This window comes from Saccopteryx bilineata, chromosome 5 (genome assembly GCF_036850765.1).
Source record: "Saccopteryx bilineata isolate mSacBil1 chromosome 5, mSacBil1_pri_phased_curated, whole genome shotgun sequence".
NCBI lineage: Eukaryota > Metazoa > Chordata > Mammalia > Chiroptera > Emballonuridae > Saccopteryx > Saccopteryx bilineata.
In genome coordinates, this window is record NC_089494.1 from 47,742,109 (window position 1) to 47,769,100 (window position 26,992).

General features: G+C 37.4%; 1 protein-coding gene across 7 annotated transcripts in view; it reads right to left on the bottom strand.

Moving 5' to 3' along the window:
- GULP1 (GULP PTB domain containing engulfment adaptor 1) overlaps positions 1–26,992 on the bottom strand; it is a 269,578-nt gene that overhangs the window by 169,460 nt on the left and 73,126 nt on the right. For all 7 annotated transcript variants that reach the window (XM_066280961.1, XM_066280956.1, XM_066280959.1 and 4 more), the window contains one exon: positions 9,292–9,420. The gene's annotated coding sequence lies outside the window, so the exon portion shown is untranslated. The remainder of the gene's footprint in view (positions 1–9,291; positions 9,421–26,992) is intronic.

The window sequence follows — 26,992 nt, forward strand, 5'->3', positions numbered from 1 at the left end:
TGGCACCACACTACATCCAGGATAACGTGAAATTCCTTACATGTTCCCTAGCATCTGCCCCTTTAGCCCCTTCACCATCACCTCTCCCCTCCTCTGCTTACCCAGCCCTGCATACTCTACTCCAGCTACACTGAGGGGCTTGCAGTTCTTCCAATGAACTTGGCTTCCTCAGAGGCTAGGAAGGTCCACAATATATCCCAGTCGTTCTGACTGAACATTCACCCTTAGTTTAGACATCATTTCCTTTAGGTAGCCTTCTCTAATAATCACCCAGTATCGGCCTAGGGTTCCTGCTAGGAACACCAGCAGTAGGTGTACCCTCCTAAAGGAGGTTCAAGAGAATCTCCCTAAAACTCACATTCACTCAGAACTTCAGAAGGTGACCTTATTTGGAAGGAGAGTTTTTATAGATGTAATTAGTTCAGGATCTTGAGATAAAACTCTGGAATTAGGGTAACCCTAAGTTCAATGACTGATATATCCGCAGAAAGAGGAAAAGATACTCAGGAAGACAGCTATGTGAAAATGGAGCCGAAGATTGGAGCTTGGCTGCACATGTCAAGGAACACCAGCAGCAATCAGGAGCTGGAAGAAATAAAAGATGACCTGCCTTAAAGCCTTGGGAGGAAGCATGACCCTGCTGACACCTTGACTTCTAGCTTCCAAAATTTTTGTTATAGTAACTCTAGGAAACTAATACCCCTTTCACCCTGGACTTATTGTTATATGTTACCTAATTGTTTTTTGTGTTTGTTTTTTTTTACAGGGACAGAAAGAGAGTCAGAGACAGGAATAGATAGGGACAGACAGGCAGGAACAGAAAGAGATGAGAAGCATCAATCATCAGTTTTTTCTTGCGAGACCTTAGTTGTTCATTGATTGCTTTCTCATATGTGCCTTGACCGTGGGCCTTCAGCAGACCAAGTAACCCCTTGCTTGAGCCAGCGACCTTGGGCTCAAGCTGGTGAGCTTTTGCTCAAGCCAGATGAGCCCGTGCTCAAGCTGGCAACCTCGGGGTCTTGAACCTGGGTCCTCAGCATCCCAGTCCGATGCTCTATCCACTGTGCCACCACCTGGTCAGGCTGTTACCTAATTGTTGTATTTCAATTCTCACTAGACTATAAGCCCCATGCAAAGCAAGAACTCATTCTACTGTTTACAATTTTATGTTCACTGTTAAGTCCCTCAAAATTGGCAGATGAGAGACAATTAATAAACATGTATTAAAAAAACATTGTTCATAATAGTAGGTATCAAAACCTAAGCAACATTTCTGTTTTAATCTATGTAAATTTTACCGACAAACATCTTTATTTGAGATTGATTGCGAGTTTTATGACTTTCAAAAGACAGTCTGGAAGAAGGGTTTTGAGCAAACATTTGTTGGTTCTACTTGCTCATGCTCACTCTCCATCCAGGTCCCAGAGTGTTGAAGTTCTTTGGGGAACCTGCCCTCCCCATGAGCACACGGTCTGGAGAGAAATGTTAATCAAGTGCCATGGTTCCTGGCACAGGGCAAATAATTTACCTCAGCCATGCAGATTCCCTTTGTGAATGTGGGAAGAACTGCATTAAAACTAAGGTGACCAATCGTCCTCCTTTAAGGGAGGATAGTCATTCTTTTGTCAGTTTTGTCCTCCCTCAAAAAATGTCCTCTGACATGTCCTCCTTTTTGATATTGGAAGACTAATCTGTAAATGTCCGTATTCAATCGATGCAGTCGATCCATTGCGTGTGATATGACGTATTTGTATCTAAATGAGTACTTTTTTCTCACAATTATTATTAAAAATTAATAGGCATGTAAGCATAATTACAATATAAAATATTACAAATGGTTTTATATGCATTTATCGTATTATAGTGATTATTGTTGCAATGAATGTTTCTTTTATTTATGATATTGTTTTCTTCCATTTATTTTTGTCCTCCTCTTCATTGTAAAAAAGTTGGTCCCCTTATTAAAACACACTGTTGGTCCAGCTTTAGCTTCCTGGCAGTACAGATTCCCTGGAACATCTCCAGCTCCTGCCTTTCCTGAGAACTGTTTCATCTGATTATCCCCCATTCTATGAGCTAACCCATATCCCTTTGCTTAAAATGTCCAGAACTAATCTCTGTGAATTGCAACTTAAGAATGGTGATTGATAGGGACTCTTTAAATGCAGATGTGATTACTACATAATACAGATTGCTTGTAAAAATAGGTGTTGTTTTATAGATGGTCACCTGATCAAAAAGTTTCCAGTTTAGATTGTCAGACCACCTACTGATGAACTTTGTAATTTAAATTCATGATTCAACAATTTCCTTCTCTGAGATAGCCACTTCCATTTCCTTATACACTGCACATACTGGTGTAAATCGTAGTCTTTTCATTTATTTGTCTTTAAGTGTAAAAAAAAATTCATTTTTAAAAATATTTTTTATTAGAAATCTTTTTATTAAAAAATTTTTCTCAATGTAAAGCATGCTCTAAAAGCACATTAAACCGTTTTAAAAAGATGTTACGTGTAAATAAGTAGAGGCTTTGGAATAATAAATGATATCACCATGGCATAAGTAATTAGTTTACACTAGAAGACCCATAGTTCATCATTTTGCAACATAGAGACCAGCATATCTGATGAACATTACTTTGCCAGGTTTCACTATTTCATTCAAATAGCAATTACTTTATAAAGAATTATTCATTATAATTACATATTACATAAGTATGTAGAACATTTTTTACCTTTAAATCTCTTCATTAAATGAAAACAGGAAAAGATTAATTTGATTATTACTAATTATTATAAAAGAAGTACAAATATTGATCAACTTATGACCTATGCAACTTACGACCATTCGACTTTACGACCACAATAGTTAGCCACGACTACTCTGCATCTGGCAGCGCAAGCGTTGCCCAGCTGGGTGTAGGACAGTGTGGACCAGCTTCCAGCAGCACTACCATCTCCACTGCACCATTTCAACTGTTATCCCAGACTTGTTACAGCAATTTGTGTTTTGTGTCTTGGATATTTTTCATCAAACCCCTCCCAAGATGTCCACCAAGAGGAAATTGTCTTTGCAAATATTAAACCAGTTGTACTGGTAATGCAGAGTTTTACTTAAACCTGACGAATGTAAAAATAAGAAACAAAATGGTGTAGAGATTATCCAAATGGCATAAAATGAACAAAGAAAATTATGATATATAACAATAAAGAAAGAAAATTATGATAAAATATGACTTAAAGATTTTTATAACATCATTTCACAGTACTGTACATACAGCCTACTCAACTTACAACCAAATCGTGTTATGACTGGTCTGTCGGAACCAATCATGGTCGTAAGTCGAGCACTAGCTGTATCATTTACATGTATAGCTATATTGAATGTAAATTTTAAATGTACAACCTAGGGTCAGTGAAAGAACTGGTTTCTTTCATTTCTGCAATGGCTTAAAGGCCATTTTCTTTTGTATTTAAATGCAGATAATGCACGATACATCTCCTCAGTAGGACTTGAATTTGCTCTCCAGAGGAATTTCCTTAGAGACTCCCTTCAGATAAGAGTGTTATTAGTCTTACTTATTAAAACAGAAGGGGTCAGAAAAAATGACACTTCTGCATCCTTTCTGCTACTTTCTTAACACTGCATCAAATTCTGTCATCTATGCATTCTCCTCACTATCTTAAATGACTGCAATATCTTACTCACATTTTCTGTCCAATATATAATAATGTCCACAAAGATGTATTATTTAATATTCATGAAAGCTTAAAACTACATTATAGTCACATCTGAATCTAAACTTCATTTATGGTCTCAAAACTAAAACTTTCTCTATCACACTTTCTTAACCTTGTACTTCTGCACATTTATAACAACTTACATTTTCTTGATCCTATTCTTAAATTCCCAGTGTGGCTCCAAAATTAGTCCATAATTTCCCTTTATCACTAATTTCCATCTTAAGCTGGTCTGTAAATTCAGCTATTTTATTGATACTTTAGGCCTCTTCATCTCTCTTCAACTCTTTTATCTTTGACATTAGTTTAGAACAGATAAAAACCTATTCTGTGATGGTCATTATTTCAGACATACTGCTCAGTGCTTTGGATATTAAAACAAACACACATATACTCAAAGAGAATCCCAGACAAAGACAAGCAAAAATGAAAACATAATATCTCTGGAAAATTCTATATAATTTTATAGATCTATAATGAGGAATAATTAAAGATGAAGCTTAGATTTTTAGAAAGTCAAGATCCAGATCACAAGGGGGTCTTCTTTTTCCTGAAAATATTAAAGATAAAGACAATCCCATTTAGGTAACAAAAGCCACTTTGTAAGGGAAAATTTGAAGGGGAAAGCTCTGAAACAGTTTGACTGTTTACGGCCATGATGGCGAACCTCCTTTTTATAAAAACTGCCCGCTTTTGCAGTGCTGGTCAACCTGGTCCCTCCCACCCACTAGTGGGCGTTCCAGCTTTCATGGTGGGCCAATCGTGGTGCTGATAGGGTGGCACTGCACAAGTGGGCGGTTTTTATAAAAAGGTTCGCCATCGCGGGTTTAGGGGCTATTGTGCTAGTTTCAGCAAGAGACAATTAGTCTATAAACAACAGGAGAGAAATTAAAGGGTTAAATAATAAGAATATAAGAAATATAATGCAAAAGAATGGTTAATCAATTAAAATTCATGGGCATTAAAAAAGAAGGAATTAAAATTGACTCTAAGTTTTCCAATTTGACTAACCAAATGAATAGTAATTCTAATCAGAGAGGTAGGTAGGAAATCTAAAAGAAAAACATTAATTTTTAAAAATGTGAGATAATGATTCTAATCTCTGACCTGTTGAGTTTGGGCCATCCATACATTTATATTGAATAAATGACTATACCAGAAATCTCATGGAATAGGCAATCTCTAAGACAGCTTCCAATGATGCCTGCTTCCTGGTATTTATACCTTTTTGTGATCCCCAACCCCTGTATGTAGGCTGGACTTACAGAATCACTTCTAAAAATTTAAGACTGTGTAAGTGGTAGTATGTTAGTTTTTTGTGGCTCCCATAAAAAATTACCACAAACTATATGGCTTAAAAACAATAGAAATTTATTCTCTCACAGTTCCAGAGACCAGGAGTCTGAAATCAAGGTGTCAGAAAGGCCACATCTCCTCTGAAGACTGTGCAGAATATTTTGTATCTTGCTTTTCTCAGCTCCAGGTGTCCCCAGGTGATGCCTGATGTGTGCTTACATCACACCAGTCCCTGCTTCTGTCCTCATATGGTCTTGTTCTGTGTGTGTGCGTAATAAGGACATATGCCATTGGATTTAGGACTCATCCAGTTAATCCAGAATAGTCACACTCAATACCCTTAATTTCATTACATCTGCAAAGACTCTTTTTCCAAATAATGTCACATTCACAAATTCCGCAGGATTAACTTGAACATATCTTTTTGGGAAAAGCATTCAACTCACTACAGATGGGATAACATTTCCTAGATTTGATTGAAAAGCAATGTTGTTTCCACCAAAGTGCTCACTTTTGCTCTCTTTTGGACTGCTTGTCCTAGGGGAAGCTATCTTCCACACCATGAGATAGCTTTATAGAGAGAGGTCCTCCATGGATAAGTCTAAAGAAGTGGACACTTTGCCTCGTTGAGCTTTGAAATAAACAAGCTCCAGTTGACAGCTTGACTGCAGCATCATGAGAGACCAAGAGCCAGAGACACAGCTCAACTGAGTTCAGATTCCTAGCCCACAGTACATAACCACTGTTTTTAAGCTGCTAAGTTTTGGAATGATTTATCACACAGCAATAGAAATCTAATATGGAGCTAACAAAAAAGTATAGAATAGTTCAACAATAATTAAGACAAGCCATGGAAATCAATTCATGTTTGCATTTAAGAAATATTTATAGATTATGCTGTATAAAACAACATTGTGATGAGTTTTATTTAGATGTAACTTTACATCTATAATGATAAATGGTGACCTAGTCTCAAGAATCTTACAGTTTCAGGGAATGGTAGAAAAGACCACCGTTTATTAAGGTACATAGTACACACGAAAAGGATCTGGTCCAGATTTCAAAAGGACTTCCTGGAGAAGTTGAATTCTTAACTTCCACAAATTTACCTACTTATAACAATGTATTGGCCCTGGCCAGTTGGCTCAGTGGTAGACTGTTGGCCTGGCGTGTGGAAGTCCCGGGTTCTATTCCCAGTCAGGGCACATAGGAGAAGCGCCCATCTGCTTCTCCACCCCTCCCCCTCTCCTTCGTCTCTCTCTTTTTTCCCCTCCCACAGCCACGGCTCCATTGGAGCAAAGTTGGCCCCAGGAGCTGAGGATGGCCCCATGGCCTCTGCCTCAGGTGCTAGAATGGCTCTGATTGCATCAGAGCAACACCCCAGAGGGGCTGAGCATCACCCCCTGGTGGGCATGCCCGGTGGATCCTGGTTGGGCGCATACGGGAGTCTGTCTCTCTGCCTCCCTGCTTCTAACTTTGGAAAAATACAAAAAAAAATGTATTAACTAAATTCTCTTTCCTTTCAACAATGCAATATTTAAGGCACCTCTCAGTGCTAAGGTATTCATTAACATTTTTATGATAAATTTATCTAAGCTCTTAGGGCAAGAACAAATATCCATTTCTGTGACTGCTGAAAAGGTTAAGGCTAAATTATCCATATAGGTGGTTATAAATCAAATCAGACCTTTTACTTCATAGTTCATTTGTTTTCTTTGGTATAACTTGTTTTTACTCTTATTATACTTGTACTTTCATCTTATGAAAACTCAAATCACTTTCAATAGTAAATAAATTAATCCTCAATTACATAAGAAATTGCAGTGAAAAAAATTTTAAATGCTTTGAGTGCTCTAGCAAATGTCCGAGCAAAAGAGTTAAAAAGGAGCGCAAAACAATTCTTCAGTGTTCAAAACTAAATTTATTCTTTTACCAACACAAAATCTCACATTTTTGTACATCCCCTCGTTTCTATTAATGCCATCACTATGCCCCTCTTTCTCCTAACCTCCCATCACTTCCACCACTGCCACATCTCATCTATCCATATCCTGTTTTTTATTCACACTTCTTTCATCTTAAAGTTTCCATTGTTTCTTGTCTAAATGATTGCTTCTTAGGTAACCTGGATCAGACTTAATGTTTTGGGGAAAAACTTATCAATTGATAACCTGGTACCTGCATCTGGATAACTTATTATATTACCTTCGTCTGAAAAGTAAGTACAGGTAGTTACCAACTAGTGTTCCCTTGAGTATAATTCAATTGTTACAGTTTTATCATATATTATATTTATTTGTCATGCAAGTCTCATCCATTACACTACAACCTCAAGGGTGAAGATAATATCTTCCTCACCTTTTTTTTTTGGTTTCTACAATTCTTATCATAGTGTCTTCTAAATAGCAAGTATTTAACAAATGTTAATGAAAAGAAAAGAAAAAGCCTAGAAATTATTCTCCCTTTCATTAGGTTTGGTCTCTCTCCATCAGTCTAACACACATATAATTTTCTTCTGAAAAGACACAGCTCGTCTTACTCTCCTACAGCTTGGCCTCACCGTATAATGCTGAAACATAAATGCGCATAAATCTAAATGAAAGAACATACTTCCCACTACTCTGCTGTAATTGTCCTATCTTTATATACCTGAATATCCTGTCCCTTGTGCTGTCTCATCTCCGCACATTTGTTCCAACTTGGTTCTGCATTTATATGTTCACCTGCATTTAGGGTCTTACTGACCCTAAAAAGCACAACTGAAATTGATGTCCTATTTGCGAAGTGTTCTTCAATTCCTGTCCTGAAAGTAGTATTATCATCAACAATTGCCCTTTCCTTTTACTTCTTTCTTGGCACTTAGTACATCCTCACTGTACCTAAAGAAATTAAATACATTTCTTTCTTTTCCTTTTTTTTATAAAGTGAGAGGCAGGGAGGCAAAGAGACAGACACTCACATGCGACCCTGATCGCTGTCCACCCAGCAAGCCCTCAGTGTGGCAATGTTCTGTCTATTTGAGACCACTGCTCTGTTGCTCAGCAACTGAGCTATTTTAGCACCTGAGGCAAGGCCATGGAGCTATCCTCAGCACCTGCCCGAGGCCAACTTGCTCAGACCAATTAAGCCATGACTGCGGGAGAGGAAGAAAGAAAGAAAGAGAAAAGGGAGGAAGAAGGGTGGTGAAGCAGATGGTCACTTCTCCTGTGTGCCATGACTAGGTATCAAACCTGGGATATCCACACACCAGGCTGATGTTCTACCATGGAGCCAACCCACCAGGGTCAAATATGTTTATGTTGCCATATTTTACTGAAAATTAGAAGACAGAGAAACTGTTTCTATTCCTGCCCCTAATGTCTATCATCACCACCACTTCATTCAAATAATCACAGTGCTTAGGCATACTGTAATAATAAGTTTTCACTAAATACTAGTTGAATAAATTTATATTTGTGATCATTTATAAATGATGTATTTTTGATACTGTGGAAATATTATGCAAATATAATATTCACTTTTCTTCTAGTATTGGTTATGTAAGGGATATAGTGGCTGAATATATGTGAGCAGAGGATACTACTGTTTGCAATCAAAATTTAGAATCTTAATTTTGAATTTTTTCTTTCACACAAACTAGGTTTTGCTAGGGAAAATTCTTTGAATGAAATATTATAGATCAATTAGTCAACATTTTCAAAATGGCTGATGAAATGGTAACTCGTTACCACCTTCTAAAGGTAGAATGTAATATAAAAAGCCTTTAAAATATTATAACCATTAAACTAATTATGCTAATTTTAGTAACTCTACTGCTGCAAAATATGCAAACCGAGTGATGTATATGTCTATCTATAAGCATATTCTCTGAATAATAAGCACATCTAAAAATATTTTTAAATTATTTGCTTATATTAACAGATACAACAGAAACTATGAAGCACTAATTCTTATTATCATCTAGGACACAATAGATATGTTACAAAAATAATAAAGAAATTCAATAGAGAATACATACTGCCACAACTTTGTGTAAGGTAGAAACCAACAAAACAAAAATCAAGTGATAGAAAACAAAATAGTAGAAATTACTTTTAGAAAATAGGCTCATTCATGATTTTAATTTGATCTCATTTTTATATATTTGACCATTTTCTTTTTAAATGTCTGGCACAAAATAAAAGCATGTTTTTGTAGTTTTAAATCTTTTTTACAAAATGGTTTAAAGTATATAAACACTATCACTTATTCTTACCTGGATATGCTCAACTTTAGTTGAAAGAAAGGAGACACTGACACTTGAGAGTTTCAAACAAGCAATTCCCATCCACGTTGTCTTTCAGTCACTTTGTCTCCTGTGTACGTCAGATGGAATCACATATAACTAAAAATAAAATTAAAATTGGACTTAGTAAAATTAACCAATGATTACATTTGTGTGTATCTCAAATACATACTTTAAAATTCTACTTATGTTTCTTGTGAAATTTCAAGGAAGTTACCTACCAAAAGGAAAACAATGGTGAAGGATATAACTTTTTTGGAAAGGTAGAGTAAGAGATTACTAAATAAGGCAAATAGTAAGATTGCTAGGTGATAAATTAAATGTTTTAATACATAGATATATATATATTTCTTTCTCCCTCGGACTGTACAACTAATGTCAGCTCTCCCCTTCACCTATCAGCTAATTATATTAATCAAGCCCACAAACCTGACAATAAGTAAGAAGGTGAAACAGACTTTTAGAAACTATTGACCTATTTTACCTTTCATTCTACTTTGACTGCTATGTAGAAGTATTTAAGTAGCTTATCCTACTATTCATTCTCAGGCTTTAAGTAGAATAGGCATCGCAGCTGGTTTAGATTTTTACATTTTGCTTCCAATAAACAAAAAGAATTTTACTTCCAGATGCAACAACACAAATCATGCCTTTCCTTAATTTGGTATTTTCAAATTATCTAAATTCAAATAGTAGCAGAAAGAGTCACAGTACAGTATCTCTTCTTACCAAAACAATAATAAGCTTTTTTGGGGGAAGGAAGGAGCAAATATATAAAAACATATCTGTTTTGCCCTGTCTCCTCTATAACTTTGACAGAGACCACTGGTAAAGCCAGACCTATATTTTTACACTATATTCAAATTATACACTAGGCCCTAGCCAGTGGCTCAGTGGTAGAGCGTCGGCCCAGCATGTGGATGTCCCGGGTACAATTCCCAGTTGGGGCACACAGGAGAAGCTACTACCTGCTTCTCCACCCCTTCCCCCCACCCTGCCTCTCTTCCCCTCCCGCAGCCATGGCTCAATTGGTTTGAGCCAGTTGGCTTCAGGAGCTGAGAATGGCTCCATGGCCTCCACCTCAGGTGCTAAAAAATGGTTCTGCTGCTGAGCAATGGAGCAATGGCCCCGGATGGGCAAAGCATTGCTCCCTAGTGGGTTTGCCAGATGGTTCCTGGTCAGGGCGCATGTGGGAATCTGTCTCTGCCTCCCCTCTTTTCACTAAAAAATAAATTTAAAAAATAATAAAAAAAAATTATAGACTAAAGACAGACTGCAAATATTTTATTTCTGCCTCTTTTATCTATGCCATCTGAAGGCTAGCTTTTTCCATCCTTTCCACAATTTTCCTTAGAGGTCTGTTTATATATCTGTTAACCCTGTTTTTTTTCACTTTCTAGCATAACTTTAGAGAGAAAGAAAGAAGAAGCCTTAGTTTAGGTGGTCCCAGAGGCAAACTCTAAGGTAATAGTTTAAATAAAGAAGTTTATTTAGGAGATTCCAAGGGAAAGGTTACAGGAAGATCATTAATAAGATATATCAGCCTGACCTGAGGTGGTGCAGTGGATAAAGCACTGAACTGGAATGCTGAGGTACCCTGGGCTTGTCTGGTCAAGGCACATATAAGAGTTGATGCTTCCTGCTCCTCCCCCTTTCTCTCTCTCTCTCTCTCTCTCTCTCTCTCTCTCTCCAAAAATGAATAAATAAAATTTTAAAAAAGGAATAAGATCTATCAGGCAAGGAAACAAGTTTAAAAAATGAATTAAAATATGAGCAGGATATATTTTAAGGTCATTTATTTGTAGTTTTAATTTTAAAATGTTTAGCTACCCAGAAATGTCATTATTTCTTAAATCATATAGTATTCTCCTACAGTTAATGGATCATAGAATATATAAATGATATAATTCATTTTATCTTTCCTCACAACGTAAAAACTGAATTATCACACTCCTCCATCTCTAGAATTAGATTTGTTCATCCTGAACAGGACATTTCAAACAAGACACAGCTAAAAGGTAACCATAAAACTAGTTCATGATTTCCAGAGTAATTTACCAGATCATTTTCTCTTTTTTTATCTTGGGAAAAGAGAAAAGAAAAGGCAAAGTTATCTTCTTTTTAGCACAATGGCCATTTCCCTGTTTATCTTGTGCAACTGTTCGTCTCAGAAAGTAAGAAAGAAACCACCAGAAATAATATAAGTAACTCTGTTAACCAGACTGTTTAAAAAAATTCCAAAATATTATAACAAAGTAAATATTTTCGTTATACTATTCAATTTAACACCCCCACAGATTTTATTCCTATCGGATATGGACTGAAATCTAGTCTTACCATGGGTAATAATTTTCACCTTGGAATATTTTATGCAGTGTGTGACAGAATAAAGAATAGCACAAAAACACTCCCATCAAAACACAAGAATAGACTTATGGTCACTTCCACTGTTCTTTTTGTAGGAAAATGACAAAGTCGGAAGTGAATCTATTATTGCACATCTGATATGATTAGATATGTTCATATAAAGAGCAGTTTTAAATATTCTTACGAAAAAAGATGTGTTTATCTTAATTTCCAATTCAAATGATTCTTAAAATTTTAGAAGCATAATGCATTCATTCAATTTTATATTGTTTTGTCACTAAAGTCACATGAAATTTCAAGGATATAATGAATTTAAATGAAGTCTGCCATTTCTTTACCAAATCTTTCTTTTTCTCAACAGTATTAGTTTAAGGAAAATATTAACATTTCAATATGACTAAATGCTTCAATTTATTAATGTAACACATATTTTTAAATATTCCATGCACAATAATATCAAGCTAAACATACAAACCATGCTAAAAGGTATTTCTACATCAAATGAAATAGAGGTCACCATCATTATGACCTTAAAACCTTTAAAAAATATTTTACTACTTACTTTTCTTTGTTTAGCTAGTGCTAAGAATTTAGTAGTATTTCAATCTAATTTGCAAAATGCTGCAAAAAAAATCATTTTCCTGAATATTCATTTCTTATCTCCTGTAGGAATCGAAATTCAAAATATACAAAATCAGATCCTTGGCCTATAACTGTATTTTTTCATCTTTTTCTTTTTTTTCCCTTTTCCTGTGATTTTAATTAAGTAACGGTACAATCCTCATTCTAATAGCTCAAGCCAGAAACCTGGCATTATTAATACCTGTCATTTCCCTTATCATCTACATGCAGTTAAATCAGAATAAACTTAATTCTACTTAATACAAAAACTACATTCTGCCTGGCCTGTGGTGGTGCAATGAATAGAGCATTGACCTGGAACACTGAGGTCACCAGTTCGAAACTCTGCGCTTGCCTGGGCAAGACACACACAACAAGTAATCGATGAACAACAAAAGTGTAGCAACTGTGAGTCGATACATCTTGCTCCCCCTCCCTTCCTCTCTCTGTAAAATTAATAAAATAAAATCTTTTTTAAAATTCCCTTCTGTTTCTTCCCCACCTTTAAATCCCAATTAATCCACAAGTAGATAACCATGGTCTCTTTAACAAGTAAGTTGGCCATATCACCCTCTGGACAAAGTCTAAATGTCTTAGTATCTTTTTTTATCTTCTTTTCCAAGTGAGAAGAGGGGAGATAAAGAGATAGATTCCCGTATGCACCCCACCAGGATCCACCTGGCAACCCCTATCTGGGGTCAATGCTCTACCCATCTGGGGCCAATGCTCACAATGGAGCTATTTTTACACCTGAGGAGGAAGCTCCACTAAGCCATGTTCAGCACCTGGGGGCCAATGTGCTCAAACCAATCAAGCACTGGCTGCGGGAGGTGAAGAGAGAAAGAGATAGAGAAAGAAGGGGGTGGAGGAAGGGTGGAGAGGTAGAGATGGTCACTTCTCCTGTGTGCCCTGACTGGGAATTGACCCAGTACACTCACACGCCAGGCCGGCGCTCTACCACTGAGCAAACCAGCCAGGGCCAGTACCTTTTCTTAAAGATGTCTTCTCACATTTTTTTTTTACCCTGATGCTCTAAGCAAAGGGTTACAAACTTAGTGTCTTGGGATGACTGCCATAGTGGCTAGGGGCAATCATTTTCTGTGAATGCTAGTCTTTTCATTGAGGTTTCGCATACTCATAGTCATAACTAGACCCCTATGCTCTAAGGAAAGTTGGAAAATTAATTTAGCTCATTAAAGGAATATTCACTGAGCACTTACTGAATGCCTCATTGTATTAGCCATTAGGAAGAGGAAAGTAACTCTGTATCATCCTTTGCATTTGTCAGTGTCAAGAACTAAGTTAATGGCAAGGTCAGGTGTGAAAGAAACACAGAAAAGGTGGAACCTGTGAACCTTCTGTTTAGTTGTTCAGTAGAAAGACTGGGAAAGGCCAAAGTTGTCTGACAGAACATAAGCAAAGGCACAGGAATAAGAAAGACTAACATGCCAACGTCAAATAGGCAAGTAGTAAGGTATATATGATTAGAAAAGAGGATGCTGATAAAAGACTATTTTATAAGAAATTTTAGTGGTAAAATAAGGTCTTATCAAGAAAGTTCCTGAATGCACTGCTATGAAATTTAGATTTCACCCTAAAGGCAACAGGAATATGACAGAACAGGGAAGTGGTGCAATAAGCATGTTAGGAAGATCATGAAGCAGGGATGGCTCTGAAAAGACCGTGAGAGATGAGACGAGCAAAAGTGTTGATAAGCAATGTGTGTGTGTTTGTTACATGGTAACGCAAAATAGGAACAGACTCAGGGCATTCATATTTCTGAGATGTAAGACTAGAATGGTGCTTGAGATTTAATTTATGTAGGAATAGAGGAAGGCCAAGATCACCCTGATCCTGGCTTTCTTATTCTCAAAGATGTCAGTCTGGGCCAAGAAGAATTCATATCACCTGTTGCTGCCCCATGTTTGTTCCAAGTTCTCTCCTCTCTGCTCTCAGTACAATAAAAAAAAAAACTGAAAGGTTGAGACATGACAAACTATTTCAGAATTAATCCAACTTTAAATGTACCAATTTAACAGCAAATTCTAGTTCTTTTCTCTACATTTGACATAAAACTTTTACCAGTACATTGAAGCTGTCACCAGCAGGAAATTTTTCTAATTAGAAGAAGTAGAACAATTATCAAGTCATTCACTTTTGCTGAAATCAGTGGAAAACACAAGTCACTTCTGTGAAACTTTATTATATTTTCAGCCCAAATAGGTTAAGGTAAAGTCTTTGTTCTTTTTCAACATTAACTCTTCACTAATTCTGACGTCTCAAATATTCTCTTGTTTGGAGAACACAGCCTAGGCATCCAAATGAATCCAAAGTAGTGAAAACTGGTCACAGGTTTAAAATTTACTTGAGTTAATAAAAAAATGTATGGCAAAGTGCAATTCACACCCAAGTACAGAAACTTTTTTTAAAATTGATTTTAGAGAAAGACTAAGACAGAAGCATTGATCTGCTTCTGTATGTGCCCTGACCAGGGATCAAACCCCCAACCTTGGGATATCAGGACGATGCTCTAACCCAGTGGTCCCCAACCTTTTTTGGGCCATGGACTGTTTAATGTCAGAAAATATTTTCACGGACTGGCCTTTAGGGTGGGACGGATAAATGCACAAAATAAAATTAGGCGACTGGTGTAAAAACTGTGGTATTTTTAAATATAATTGTCGAACTTACAAGACAAGCGTCAAGAGTGAGTCTTAGACAGATGTAACAGAGGGAATCTGGTCATTTTTTAAAAATAAAACATCATTCAGACTTAAATATAAATAAAACGGAAATAATGTAAGTTATTTATTCTTTCTCTGAGGAACGGTACCAAATGGCCCACGGACCGGTACCAGTCCGCGGCCCGGGGGTTGGGGATCACTGCTCTAACCAACTAAGCTATCTGATCGGGGTAGAGAAACTTTTTTAATTCAGTGGGAATTCAAAAAAGAAAATAAATGTGACTAAGGAAAGATTTGAAAATCTTAATGGTTTTATTTGTCCAATATTTTATAGATTTAGTTTTAATTTTTTTAATTAAACAACTATTTAGTTTACCTTCTAATACAAGGACCATTTCTAAAACACTGCAAATAAGGATTTCAGCACCAAGTTCTTTAGAAACAGAATTTTGTCCCAGTATTCTCCATATTTTAAGCACCTTCCTTCATCCTTCCTTTCTTTTTCCCTCCTTACTTCTTTTTCACTTTCCTTCTTTCCTTTTCATTCTTCTTTCCATCTTTCCTCATCTCAAAAAGCAAAAAGTTCCTGACCTGTGGTGGTGCAGTGGATAAAGCGTCGACCTGAAAATGCTGAGATCGCTGGTTCGAAACCCTGGGCTTGCCTGGTCAAGGCACATATGGGAGTTGATGTTTCCAGCTCCTCCCCACCTTCTCTCTCTGTCTCTCTCTCCTCTCTCTCTCCCTCTCTGTCTCTCTCTTTCCCTTTGTCTCTCCTCTCTAAAATGAATAAATTAAAAAAAAAGTAAACCTTTAAAAAAAAGCAAAAAGTATGAGTCACTATTCTTTACTGTAGTATTTTAATATTAAAACATATTTATGTGATTAAAGAAAATATTTATAGCCCTGGCTGGTTGGCTCAGAGGTAGAGCATCGGCCCAGCATATGGAAATCCCAGGTTCAATTCCCAGCCAGGGCACACAGGAGAAGCACCCATCTGTTTCTCTACCCTTACCTCTCTCTTTTCTCTCTATTGCTCTCTTCCCCTCCCGCAGCGAAGGCTCCACTGGAGCAAAGTTGGCCCGGGCGCTAAGGATGGCTCTATGGCCTCTGCCTCAGGTGCTAGAATGGCTCTGGTTGCAACAGAGCAATGCCCCAGAGGGGCAGAGCATCGCCTCCTGGTGGCTGTGCCAGGTGGATCCCAGTTGGCCGAATGCAGGAGTCTAACTGCCTCACCGCTTCTAACTTTGGAAAAATTAAAAATTAAAAAAAAAAAGAAAATATTTATAAAACACCTATGCTAAAAGCCATGCTTAATATTTTAAAGACTTTATATTACTACCAAAAGTTGTAAAACTAGAAAAGCATCATTTTCAGTTTTTGTGGAAATACAGCACCTACTCAATAAAGGTTCTTATTAAGCACTTTTGTACATAGCCACACAGAGGCATTCAAATGAAGGAAATCAAAAAACTATGGTTGATGAAAAATTGGGCTAGAAAGCATTCATTAACTGGGATTACATAAAAAGTCATTAGTTTAATTGTTCCAGTTCTGTGGAGTTTAATTTTATTCATGTTAATATCCAAGAAATATTTAATATATTTAAAGACAAATTTCAGTGAGCTGTAATTCAGTGTTCCAATTTCCCACAGTTAAGGCAAAGGGTGGGGTGGGGGGGGAGTTTTACTAATCTTTGTTTCCATTCTAAGTTAATTGCAGTATTATCATAATTAAATATGTATAATTAACTTACATTATACAAACACTGTTCAGTAAACACAGGAATACCTTTTGCACCAATAAAATTCAACAAAGCAAAAATGTATAAATGCATCTGTTGTTAACCAAATTCTACATATGAGGTCAAGTCTTAGAGATGCTATCATAGCAACTATTTTATATAATGCTTGGTTAATGTTTCAAATCCTTTTCAGGAATCAAACATTTTAAGTATTAAGATTTTACAATCAGCTTCTCTGTTGCTCTACTACCAAAGATTAATATACTGTTTCAAACTGCTGTCCTTTTGTTCAATGGTATTTTCACACAATGGTATAAATTTCACTCTCCAATTAATTTCATATATGCCTACGTTATGCTTTCTTGCCAACACCACCACCTCTCCACCATAAAAATATATGTATCTCTCTCATTAACAACACCCTGGGTTTCCTTTGCAGACCTGCACTTCTTCCCTCCTTCCTGGTAGTTACGTTTGGCTGAGGGTGATTCTGGTGCCAGTTCCAACACTGACCAACAAGAGCACCATGACCCTAATCATAATAACACATTCCAGATGGAAATGTGCACTAAGTTAAAAAAGGAAACCAATCAACACCTTTCCCCAAAACTATTTAAAAGGGAGCAATTCCTTTCCACTTAAAATGATTAACTGGAGGGTTGAAAGCCTAGTGGTTATTTTGTCCTCAGGTTTCCTGCCTTAAAATGAATTCAACTCGCCCTGGCCGGTTGGCTCAGTGGTAGAGCGTCGGCCTAGCGTGCGGAGGACCCGGGTTCAATTCCCGGCCAGGGCACACAGGAGAAGCGCCCATTTGCTTCTCCACCCCTCCACCGCGCTTTCCTCTCTGTCTCTCTCTTCCCCTCCCGCAGCCAAGGCTCCACTGGAGCAAAGATGGCCCGGGCGCTGGGGATGGCTCTGTGGCCTCTGCCTCAGGTGCTAGAGTTGCTCTGGTCGCAACATGGCGACTCCCAGGATGGGCAGAGCATCGCCCCCTGGGGGGCAGAGCACCGCCCCTGGTGGGCGTGCCGGGTGGATCCCGGTCGGGCGCATGCGGGAGTCTGTCTGACTGTCTCTCCCTGTTTCCAGCTTCAGAAAAATGAAAAAAAAAAAAAAAGAATTCAACTCTGAGAAACAGAACTCTGAGAAATATACATCTGAGTGCCTGGAAAGCCATGCCTGAAGCATCACTCCAAGCTTTCACTTATGACAACCAATATATATTCTGTTTTGCTTAACTGAGTTTTAATTGGTTTTCTGTCAAGTACAACCAAAAAAACAAAATTCTCAAGTATGTTATATACTAACGTATGATATACAATTTATTGAATTTTGTGTGACCTTTGCTAAATTGAGCTAACAGTAGAATATAATAATGGCCCAAAAAGATTGGCATATTGAAAAAAAATAAAAATTGTCTACAAAACTTTTATTCAGCTACTCGATGTTTTGATGATATTTGCTGTTGTTAGAAGCTGAAAAGAACATGGAAGTTCAGATGAGCTTTCAGTAGATTTTTCAGAATTATATACTTTATAATGTTTGTGTTTTCTTAAGAAATTATATACTATAGCCTTCCTTTCATCAAATTTAAGCTGGAGTACTTTATTAAGCACATCACATTTGTTGGAGACATATAAGTGTGATTGGTTTAAACTATAAATAGAGTTAGAAGAGATATGAACAACTCTATAAATTTCGTAAGTGATTGGTGATGTGAAGCATTTATTAATTAAAACATTACACAATATCTCTTCATTCCTGATGAGTTAATATTATGTTTTACATAAATGCAAATAAAAACTGAATAGTAGCTGAGTAGAATTATTTCAACCTGATTCTACTCTAATAAGGTACTTTCTTATTTCTTTGAAGCTTTTCCCCAAGACAATAGCTAAGTAAATCTTGTGTGCCTTACCAACTGATACAGAAATTTATTTACTTTAGAACTTGGATCTTTTGTAACTTCCACTGTCTGATAAAGATTTAATATCTACTATGTAGTATATGAATGGCTTATTAGAAATAAAGATGAACTATACACATTTTTAGGACTAAAAATATAAATTTCATAAGAGACTTAAGGACATATCAGACACCTGAGTGTAAGATTTCATAATTTCATTTTATAGACTAGATGCACAAAATATCATAAGACACCATAAAGTTCTCTCCAAATATCAGCTATGAAGAAATAAAAGTTTAGTTTCTGTAGCTCATTTTTCTTCATTGTTCCCTTATAAAAAATTATCACCATTTTTCTTTTTTTCTTAAGTAGATTCAAATATAATATGCTAGCTAATTACGCATTGCTCCCCAAAGTGACCTGATCCTTCTCTAGAATTTGCTTCTTTATTTCTCCCTCTTTTAGATTTTAGTCACATCTCAAACAGAAATCTCTAAACTATAATCACTGAAGAGGTCATGAATTATAAATATATATTTGAATCATTCCTTCCCTCAACCTCAAAGAATAGAGTCTAAATTATAAAATGAATATATCAAAAATTTATAATAACAAGCATTATATTTACCCAAGTTATAAACATCTATCTCATCTTCTCTGTTACATATATATTTCCCTCATCAGAAGGGAGTTATTTCTATCTTGACAAACCAGGAAGATATCTCTTTTGCAGTTACTCTTCAGTTACTCTGTGATAAATGAAGACAGTTTCCTATCTGTGAGCAAAGAAGATTGCAATCATTTCATTCGAGCCTAATCTCCCAAGGTTCCAAAACCCGATGATATGGTACAGCCTAGGTATAGCCAGCCTTTCCTTGTTCACCCATTTATTAGAATAATATTTTTTTAATGTGGAAATGTCATCATAGTTAGGTCAAGTCTAATTTCATTTGACAAATATTTCATATGTAAATTAGGTCAAAGTAACCTACAGAGAACTTGCAACATGATGCTAATAATATCATTCTTCCTCTCCCCTGAAGGTATTTTATTTTCAAAGGATTATGTATGAAAGCACATTCAAAAGTGTAAAGTACCATACCAATATAAGATCATGTTACTACCCAAAAAAGGATGCATTCTGAGAAAAGTTATGACTTGCGCTGAGAAGTTACCTTCTTACAACCAAATTTCTCTTTTCCCAACAAGTGATGTCAGAGTTTACACTTGAATGTAAACTTTTGCAAAGACATTTCATAAGAACTCAATAGTTGAACCACAGAAAGTAAAAGATCATGTAATCCCAAGTATATCTAACTTCCAAGCTGTGAGTAGATCAAATACAGTCTTCACAATCCTTCGAATGCATTATTAAGGGGAAAGTACTCCTCCAGAGAACTCATGACTAGATAAAACTGGGCAAAGCAGTCTTCATCCCTTTGTTATCTACATGAAAACACTTAAAACTGAATCCAAACAGTACATTCTTTCAGATAATAACAATTTCATTTAATATAATTAATGAAGATAACACTACCAAGAGCACATCCTCTGTTTCCCTGTAAGCATTTGCAACAAAAACAGGTGAAATGAATAGAATAAAAGCCTTTTAATCTCATAGATTGAGGCAAAGGGAAACAATGACGTAGCTAGCTGTTTGATGAATTTACCTCTCTCTCCAAAATGTGACTGAGCCTGACCTCTGGTGGCGCAGTGGATAAAGCGTCAACCTGGGAACACTGAGGTCGCCGGTTCAAAACCCTGCACTTGTCTGGTCAAGGCATATATGGGAGTTGATGCTTCCTGCTCCTCCCTCCTCTCTCTCTCTCTCTCTCTCTCTCCTCTCTAAAAATGAATAAATAAATAAAATTTAAAAAAAAATGTGACTGAAAGCTAGGTCACTAGTTTATTAGAAGCAGATATAAAGACGTTCTTTCCTCACCTTCCCCATTTATTTATATTATACAATGAACATTTATTGAACACTTGCTCAGTGCTGGGCACTGGAGATACAGATGGAGTAATGGAGCTTCTAATCTAGTAAAGGAGTCAGACATTTAAAAATGCAACTTGTTATACATGTTAAAATAGATGTTATCCAATAATGCTTGCACCTAACTTCATTCTTAACTTAGTTTCTAACTAGTGATCTATTCAAACTAGGTCAGCCTCTGAGGGTGATGAAGCTGGAAGGTTCTTTTTACTTTTCAAATGTTTTCATGGTCATAATGACTTTTCAAAAACCAACCCTGACCCTATGGAGGGCTGTGTTTTACTTCTTCTACCAACAAGAAAACCAATACTGAGAGATGAGTTAGAAGCATGAGGGCCATGACCACAACCCGGAAATTCTGAATCATTTATTTTTCACAACTAAAGAATAGCATGCTAGTTTGCATGCGAAAATCCTGTGCACTATTTGTCATTTTATTTCACATGGCGGGGGGCAAACTATGTTTATTGATAATACCAGAAAAAGAGAAACTCTCACCCATTATGGCTAAAGCATGATCTTGTGAGAAAACTATTCCAAGCTATGAATTGCTTTGTGTCAAATGAAATAATAATGAAGTTTACATTTTCTATTAGTACCTGCCAAGAAAACTTAAAACTCAAGAAAACATGCACAGTGTGAAGTCTGAAAGAATGTATCAGATGTGCATACATCAATGATAATTGCTGCCTAATCAAGGAAATGTTCTATTCAACCTACTTAAATCTTTCCAGCTGAATTACAAGCACAGTAATCACAGTCTTACTGTATGTCTGAATTAAGTAAAAATTGCATCACTTTCTTTGTGCCTGATACATAGTAAATGCTGAATAGATATTTGAGAAGGAAAGACAAAGACTGTTAGAAAGTAGAAAAATCTTACCAACATGTCATCAAGCTCCACCTTCCAAAAATCAAAGAGAAAAATAACCCAAAACCCTCAACAACATACACACAGATAAATAGAAGCAGCACATATATTTGAAACCAATACATTTAAAAACAACTTCGTCTCACACTCTAAAAACACAACTCTGCTTTTAGCCAGTGTTACCAATGTATTTTTCAAGTACTCACTTGGGAACTTTGCATAGAAGTAATTTATTCAGGGTAGAGATAATACTGAGATGCAATCATTATCACTTTTTAAAATTTCAAGTATGGGAAAGAGCCTTCCATATTTATGGATGTTACCATTAGTAAATAAGTTTCACTCTTCATAGAAAATGCTTATATATTTTTAAGTACCACTTATAGGTTGAAATAACCCATAAAGTAGTAAGTGAAAATTAAATTGGAAGAAAAATTGGTGAATTAAATGAGGAGGGTGATAAAAAAATATAGAATGAGACCAAAGAAAGACTCAAAAACTAAGGAAGGAATGGTGTTACACTCACTGGTGGCTCCATTGAGGCAAAATACATGGAGGGCCAAGAACTCAGTCATCAGACTAGGTGTGCAGGTCCTCCCAACAATGCACTCCCTGTGTCTAAGCAATTTCTCACTGCACTCAAACTGTCATTTCTTGCTCCCAAAAGGCTTGCCAGGCATATAAATCCCATCTACAAGCACCCTGCCCTCATCCTCTGGCTGCAGGAATAATTTACCTACTGTCATTCAGCATATCCCTTCCCCTGCGAGGGGACTAGAGATTCAAGCTAAGATTAGATCATCTAAGACTTAAGTGGGAACTGCGTGCAAAATCTCCACCTGAACAGTCTCAGTAGATTACTCAGACCAAGAACATGCTCTACATTCTGAACTCTGGACTGGAAGAGATTTAGTCTATTTGTAACTGGAGCAGAAAACAAAACAGAGAAAAAAGATGCTTTACAGATGTTATGAGGCAGTAGAGGTCATGAAATATAATGACCATAGTAATCAGAAAATGTCAAAAGAATGTAAAGAAAGACCATACAGAATATAATTCAGGGGTAGTCAACCTTTTTATACCTACCACCCACTTTTGTATCTCTGTTAGTAGTAAAATTTTCTAACCACCCACCAGTTCCACAGTAATGGTGATTTATAAAGTAGGGAAGTAACTTTACTTTATAAAATTTATAAAGCAGAGTTACAGCAAGTTAAAGCATATAATAATAATTACTTACCAAGTACTTTATGTCGGATTTTCGCTAAGTTTGGCAGAATAAATCTTTATAAAACAACTTACTATAGTTAAATCTATCTTTTTATTTATACTTTGATTGCTCCGCTACTGCCCACCATGAAAGCTGGAACACCCACTAGTGAGCGGTAGGGACCAGGTTGACTACCACTGATAATGTTAGTAGCAGTAGGAAAAGCAAAGACAAGGAAGGGAGCTGTGTCATTCCAATGGCAGAGAATCAGCTGTCACTAGGCAGCTCACAGAGCTGAACAGGTCACTGTTCATTTCTGCATCTCAGTCCATTTGTCCTGAGTTTCTTTAATGACTCACCACATGCCTAGGATACTGTCTCCAGCTTTAAACCGAACCTTCCTGAGATAACTAAGCGTGTCTTTTTCCTTGCATTAAGAGAACCTAACATCACCTCTCCTGCCTAGTGCCCTTGCTATCCACCTATGGAATCAGTCTTAAAACCACAAATTAAAAAAAAACTATATCAAGGCCCTGGCCGGTTGGCTCAGTGGTAGAGCGTCGGCCTGGCGTGCAGAAGTCCGGGGTTCGATTCCCGGCCAGGGCACACAGGAGAAGCACCCACCTGCTTCTCCACCCCTCCCCCTCTCCTTCCTCTCTGTCTCTCTCTTCCCCTCTTGCAGCGAGGCTCCATTGGAGCAAAGATGGCCCAGGTGCTGGGGATGGCTCCTTGGCCTCTGCCCCAGGCACTAGAGTGGCTCTGGTCGCAACAGAGCAACGCCCCGGAGGGGCAGAGCATTGCCCCCTGGTGGGCAGAGCGTCGCCCCCTGGTGGGCATGCCGGGTGGATCCCGGTCGGGCGCATGTGGGAGTCTGTCTGACTGTCTCTCTCCATTTCCAGCTTCAGAAAAAAAAATACAAAAAATAAATAAATAAATAAATAAAAACTACATCATACACAACACTGTAAAAAATAATATTTTTACTCTATCAAATTAATGCACTCTCAGAGAATTATATTAATCCAATGAAAAAGGGAGTGGGGGAGGTCACACAAGTTTTTGTCATGCATCTCAAGTCACTGAAAAAAAGTGTAGTCTCCAAAAAAGAAGAGACTACACTTCATTTGTTCTTCATTTGTAGACATCTGTTCTATAGTTAATTCAAAAACAAACACAAAGATATTCTATGATTTCTCTCGTTCTAAAAAACAATAGAGCAAATATAACTTATCTATGGCTTCTGTATTTTCTTTGTTGTGCTTAAAACATTTTATGCTTTTTTGACTCAGAGCTAAATTAAATGTACTCATAGACTATCAATATAGCAGAAAAAATACATTCTTTCTCAATTTTATGAATCCATCAACACCAAGAAAGCCCAACCATTTTTATAAAATATTATGTACAGACTTTTACCGTACTTACAAAACCGTATGCTGCAGCTGGGAGAAAGGAAGGAGAATGAGGAAAAGGAAAAGAGAAGGTTGAAAGGGAGAAGAGGAAGGTCTAGGATTAGGGAGGATGTAAAGACAGAAAGAAAAAAATGCAATGGGGGAAGAAAGAGGAGGTGGCATTTACACATCCTTACTCCCACTCTTTACAGTGGACACCCACCCACCCACTCTAGAGACAAAGCACCTGGGCTTTTCTGTTTCTCACTTAGTGATGTTGTCAGTCTTCTTACCAGCTGATCGCCCTGAATTGCAGCCTCCTCCCATTCTGGTAACCCTGCAGACAACCCCATATTCCTAACTGTGCATTCCTTCTCCGAGCCTCTGTATGTCATCATTACTATCTCGATTCCTGTTTCTGAGTTCTTAGAATAATAATGTGCTATTGTCACACTTTCCCTGCAGAACTGAAACTTGACAAATAAAACCCACTGGCTGGCATAAGATGACTTAGACCTCAAACAAACAGATAGACAAACAAAAAACACCTAGGAAAGCCTGGGGTGCCTATATATTAATGCCATCTGATGCTCCGTGGTCTTACCACACCCACAGTGCCAAGCTCCCTGCTGCTTCATCTGAACTCTCAGAGCTATTCTATCTCCTCAAAAGAGCCTGGAGGAGAACTAAGGTAACCTTGGACATTAGGCTTTTGTCAACCCATAGGAACTCGACTATTTGCCCTACAGCTGAGGCAACTTCTCCAAACCTCTCCTCCATCCATCCTGGCCAGTCCACAGACACAGACAAACGTTCAGGTAAGAAAAAAACTGGACCCACTGTTCCAGTAACTAAAATTAATTCATTTAACAAATATTTATTGTCAGAGTTGTGACCAGACAATAGTGATACAATGGTAAACAAGACAGGTTCCCTGCCCTCAAGGAATTTATGCCCTATTTATCTGCATATTTAAACTAAAATCTAATTACATATAAAGGTAAAATCATTGTCCTTCTATATTTTTTTATACTTCTTGGAGATGAGATATTCCAAACGAGTTGGGCTTCATTAGAACAAAGACATAAATGCTGAGGTCCTGGTACCAAGAACCTGGTACTCTGCACATTCTGTACGGAATGTAAAAACTTCACTTTCCACTGTCAATTCTTTCCATAGACATCTCTGTACAGGTAATCCTGGAGGTCAGGAAGTAGTCTCAGAGGGCAGTTCCCCTCCATGTAACAGAACAGCGAACCCCCATGTGCAAAGCCAAAAGGGCTTCCTATTACTCGAGCATTGTAAGCAGAATGTAAGTAACAAGGATTTACTTATTTATATTAAATGATTCTCCTGAACAACACAAAGAGAGGTTGGCTAGTTCTTAATACGATAGATGATAAATTAGCCACAACATACATTAAGCCCACTGCATATAAATTGAAGATTTGTAATACACTTTTTGAAACATTGCAGTACTAAATTTGATATGTTCAAAAGAACACAATCTGTAAAATTCAGTATTACACAAACATATGAAGTAGTGAGACCATTGGCCTCTGGTCAGCTCCCAAATTTAGATATGTCTCAATAAAGCTTTTACCTTCATTATTGTCAAAGGTACTCCACTTCCAAATTTCTCACCTAGGAAAATGTTGCCAACTCTTCAAGTTGCACCATATTTCTTCCCTTTACTCAACTTCCAATATATATCCTGTCACCACACCTTGTCCATTTTATTTTCAAAAGGGTTCTAGAATTTTTTCTATGTTCTCTATTCCCACTGCCAGATGCTAATAACCTTTTGCCTTGAAAACTGGACTGAATCTCCTTACTGACACTGCTTCCCTCCCCCCCACCCCGTCCTTGCTCTATCCTTTGGCAACCATGGCTAAATAATGCAAGTCTTTATTCTGCAATCTACCTACAAACTATGCTTTGATGTTTCAAGATACATTTTACACTCCTCCATAATTCAGTCCCTGTAAAGACCCTACAGCCAACTCTATAGTCAACCATTCATTACATGACATTCACTCATTGCTTTTGACAGCTCCCACCCATGGTGGGCGGTACCGGAGCAACCACAATGAAAGCTGGAACACCCACTAGTGGGCAGGAGGGGTCAGGTTGACCAGCACTGCAAAAGTGGGCAGTTTTTATAAAAAGGTTTGCCATCATGGATCTAAGGCATTGCTAATACCACATTTTTTGAATGACTATTACCAGGGTTTCATTCTTCACTGACTGCCATGATGTTTTCACCCATTCACAAACTTGAGTGATAGGTCTCTTCATTCCTCCAGTTGGTGTCAGATCATGATTACCAACAGCCACCCATTTTTTCCACTCTTCTCGCATAAAGACTTCAAACGGTTTGTTGATGGAAACATTGAGAGGCTGGTAATGACCCCCAGGAATTACAGCTAGATGAGTCTTCACTTCTTTAAAGTTTTTCTTTTGTGGTTTAGCTAATATGTGTTCTAAACTGGTCAAGCACTAATAGGGCAGATTTTTTCAGAAGCGCTCTAGCATCCTTGGCCCCTCCCTTATCTGCCAGCCAGCCAGCCAGCCAGCCAATGAAATGCTATTAGGCTGGCAACAGTGATGTCAGCACTTCACACAGAGCTCCAGCAGCTGGAGCAAAGCCCTCCACTGCTACAGCGGGCCTCTAGTGTCTGCCCTCCATGATGCCAGATGAATGCGGCCACACAACATTGCTTGCCTTCCTTCCCTCCTGTACTGCATGCAACTGTGGAAACCAGAACCAGGAGATCACTCAGCAGATGCTGGGTTCCACATGCTGCTGTGGTGGGCATGATTACGCTCCTGCTAGCGTTCATTCTATTAATACATATGTTTACCAGCGCAGGGCCCTGCAGCAGCTTAA